The sequence below is a fragment of the Bison bison genome, unplaced genomic scaffold (assembly GCF_000754665.1).
Source record: "Bison bison bison isolate TAMUID 2011002044 unplaced genomic scaffold, Bison_UMD1.0 scf7180017864234, whole genome shotgun sequence".
Taxonomy (NCBI): domain Eukaryota; kingdom Metazoa; phylum Chordata; class Mammalia; order Artiodactyla; family Bovidae; genus Bison; species Bison bison.
In genome coordinates, this window is record NW_011494806.1 from 38546 (window position 1) to 43078 (window position 4533).

The following is a 4533-nucleotide window of genomic DNA, read 5'->3' on the forward strand; positions in this document are numbered from 1 at the left end:
AAGGAATGATGCTAAAGCTGAAACTCCAGTACTTTGGCCACCTCATGAGAAGAGTTGACTCATTGGAAAAGACTCTGATGCTGGGAGGGATTTGGGGGCAAGAGGAGAAGGGGACGACAGAGGATGAGATGGCTGGGTGGCATCACTGACTCGATGGACCTGAGTCTCAGTGAACTCCGGGAGTTGGTGATGGACAGGGAGGCCTGGCGTGCTGTGATTCATGGGGTCGCAAAGAGTCGGACACGACTGAGCGACTGATCTGATCTGATCTGAGAGAAAAGCTCTACTCCAGTACTCCAGTACTCCTGCCTGGAAAATCCCATGGACGGAGGAGCCTGGAAGGCTGCGGTCCATGGGGTCACTGAGGGTCAGACAGGACTGAGCGACTTTACTTTCCCTTTTCACTTTCATGCACTGGAGAAGGAAATGGCAACCCACTCCAGTGTTCTTGCCTGGAGAATCCCAGGGACGGGGGAGCCTGGGTGGGCTGCCGTCTATGGGGTCACACAGAGTTGGACATGACTGAAGTGACTTAGTAGCTTAGCAGAGCAAAGCTGGGCTAACCCTAGTAGCCACCACAACCTCCAGGGAACAGCATCTGACTCACACTGAGTCAACCAGAGCCCTTCCTGGGAGGTTCTAAGTTGAAAAGAGAAAAAAAGAGAGGCATTGAGTCCAGTCCTTCACAAGGGTATAGGTAAGAAGATGTGAGCACAGGAGCTGTAATCGGCCTACATGTTTATACGACATACTTAAATCCTCCATTGTTTTGAATCCTTCTCGCATTCTGTCTCACTTGCTTCCTCTCTCCTTCCTTCAGAGTCAAATTACCTCTACTTCCTTTTGTCACATAGCATTTTATGCACTTCTCTGTCTGAGCACTTACCAAACTGCTTTGAGTTATCAGTTTACTTTTCATCCCTACAACCAACACTTTTTATTAACAGGGACTATTTGGGGAATGAGGGCTACACCACTGTTGAAATCTGTCTCATGCCTGGAGGAGCCTATAGGCTGAGGAAAAGTGGAGTGGTCAGACTATATGCCTGAGAGGCAGGCTGCCTGGGTTTCAATTTACTTTTGAGCAGTTCTGTGACTTCAGTAAGATACATAAATTCTCTGAGCTTGAATGCTTTCATCAGCAAAGTGAAGCTCATGAGAAGAGTTGTGAGAATTAAAGGGCTTCACAAATGTCTGGGATCACACCTGGCATCTGCAGATCAAGGATGGTTTCTTACACCTTTTTATGATCAGTGTTCAGCAGAGTATCTGGCACACAGGATTGATTTCAACATATACTTGTCAAATGAACAAATTTTGTGGCTTTACCAAAAAAAAAAAAAAAAGTTATAATGAAGGACAAATTCTGGAGCCACACCGCCACCTTGTGGAGGGATATTAAGGCTTCAGGAGGATGGCTTTCTGTGCTCAGGGTTTGTATTCAGCTCTCCCTGCGGCCCCCACCACTGTGTCGCTCACAGCACAGAAGTACAAGGCAGAGTCACTCCCTAGAACAGATGGTTTCTTCAGGTGAAAAGAGGTTTGGCTCTTGTTAAATTCAGCCTCAAAACCGTAGTTGCCTTTAACCAAGGTGTCCCCTCTGATGTATTTCAGAAGGAACTGGAGACCTTGATTGCGATGCTGGATATACCAGAAAAGATAAGGGCTCCCTGAAACTGAATAGGTGCACTTCACAGTCACTGGATCCCCTTCTGCGACACGGACCTCAGCTTCTGGCTGAGTCACCGACTGAGCTCTCAGTCCACCTGTAAAGTAACGCACAATACATCAGTGAAGCTTCTGAAAAAGAACATAAGCGGGTAATACAAGTGCAAAATGGGAAGGGAATATCACTCACTGAGTGTAAACAGAATCCCAAGTGTCCAGATGTGTGCAGAGGCCATGGCTCAAGCTGGGCTGGATGGGGGCTCCTTTGCAGCTCACCTTTGCTGGAGATATGGCACCACCCCAGAGACTATGTTCTCCACGAGTACAGTGTTTCACAAATGGCCCCTGGTGCTTCCTGGCACCTGTATCTTCTCTCAGTAGAGCAAGCTCTTCCCTCAGTCCTCCGTGAGAAGCAAGACAGCAACACCTCCTGCACTCAAGACAAACCTCACAGTGCAGCGCCCCCTAGAGCCCACTTAGAATCAGGAGACTTTCTACTCTAGTAGCTGAGCTGCTTGGAGAAGGCAATGGCAACCCACTCCAGTACGCCTGGAAAATCCCATGGACGGAGGAGCCTGGTAGGCTGCAGTCCATGGCGTCCCTAAGAGTCGGACACGACTGAGCGACTTCACTCTCACTTTTCACTTTCATGCATTGGAGAAGGAAATGGCAACCCACTCCAGTGTTCTTGCCTGGAGAATTCCAAGGACTGCGGAGCCTTGTGAGATGCTGTGTATGGGGTCGCACAGAGTCGGCCACGACTGAAGTGACTTAGCAGCAGCAGCCGCAGCAGCTGAGCTGCTTAACTAGTGACACAGCGATAAAGATTCCGTCTGCCAATGCAGGAGACTTCGCTTCCATCTTGGGTCAGGAAGATCCTCTGGAGAAGGAAATGACAACCCACTCCAGTATTCTTGCCTGGAAAATCCATGGACAGAGCCTGGCGGGTTACAGTCCATGGAGTCACAAAGAGTCAGACACGACTGAGCAACTGAAATGAACTGAACTGATCAATCAGGCAAAATGTGGGTTTATCCTAAATGTCTGCTCAGGCATATCTATATAGCACTTTGATGTAGCAAGATAAATAAGTCAAAACAATAATCCAATATAGACTTTGTGCCATAACTAAATTTTCCAGGTAATTGCCTAATCTCTACTTCTCCTCTCCTATACAGATACAGCATACCAAGCGTGTAGAACTATGCCTAGATAGTGCAAGTGACTCACTGTGCTTACCTTCAACTATTTAATAATCAATTCCAAGAGACACAAATGAACTAAACCTTTAAGAGGCTACACATCCAAAGGATTCCTAGGGCATCAACTGAGCTTTCACAATTGAACAAAATAGACTCACTAGCTATTCTTCTATGTGCTTTATGAGACTGATGAGGGTATTATTCATCAAATGTCTACTGTGAGCATAATGTTAAGCCCATTACCTTTATTGACTTATTTTTCCTCCTAATATTTTAGAGATGAAAATATTAGGAGTTCAGGAATATTCGATTACTCAAGCCATCCTAAAAGAAACAGAACAAAGATTTTAACACATACTTTTCTGACTGTAAAAGCATAAATCACATTGAGAATTTAAAATTAGATCATTTACTTTTTTTTAAATACCTTATAATATTGGAAAGTAATTCCATTATCTGAATAAAGTTATAGAATCATATTCTTATGTGCTACTTACGTTTAGAGGCAATGTTTTAACTGGGTGTATACCAAATACTGACTTCATATGTATGTGCCACTTAATCAAAGCAGCCCCTAGATCATTGCTTCTAGGAGGTCCTCAGACATTGAAAGAACTGAATGAGCTACTGACCCCAAGAAAACCTTAGCAGCAATGCAGATATGACCAGCAGCAGGCAGAGCAGATCAATCTAGGGACACCTTGGACAGCTCTGTGCCCACTGCATTGGACTCTCCATGTTTACTCTCAGCCCTGCTGGGCATCTTTAGTCTCGGGAGTCTTAGAATAGCTTTCTCAACCAGAAATTTTTTTATGAGAAGTAAATCTCAAAAAAAATGGAAATTTCTACATATGTACAAACTTCCAGGATTTGGGAGTACAGGGAATTTTACTCTCCTGTGAATGTTTCACAAGTCTCCGTCAAACTGAGAGCTTCATGATGCTTTTAACACTGTGCTGTCACTGAGCGCTCTTCTTCATAAATGCTCTCTCATTAACTGTATTTTCCCCTTTGGGTAAGAACACCTTTAATGTTCTATATGTAAGCTGGAAAAAAATCTGGTAAGACTAGTTGTTGACAGTTTAAACAATAGAATCCAAACACCAACCTAAAAGGTAGGGTTTTCAATATGTCACTCCTCAATGAACTGAAAAGAACTTCCTATACGAACGAAAGGAATTTTCTGTCTCTTCTTGCTTGCCAAAGCAAGGAGGGGCCGTGTGCTTATTCACCGTTTGTGGAGCAGCAAGAGCACACGTGTGGAACTCATGGAGAAGATGCACACGTGGCTTATACTCAGATATTTCATTTGCTGAAAAGGCGAGATTAACACAGTTTTAAACAAGCAATAATCCAAAACAGAATATGCCTAAAGAAGTGGCACAAACATAGATCAATGTGTCAGATCAGATCAGATCAGTCGCTCAGTCGTGTCCAACTCTTTGTGACCCCATGAATTGCAGCACACCAGGCCTCCCTGTCCATCACCAACTCCCGGAATTCACCCAGACTCACGTCCACTGAGTCAGTGATGCCATCCAGCCATCTCATCCTCTGTCGTCCCCTTCTCCTCCTGCCACCAATTCCTCCCAGCATCAGAGTCTTTTCCAATGAGTCAACTCTTCTCATGAGGTGGCCAAAGTACTGGAGTTTCAGCTTTAGC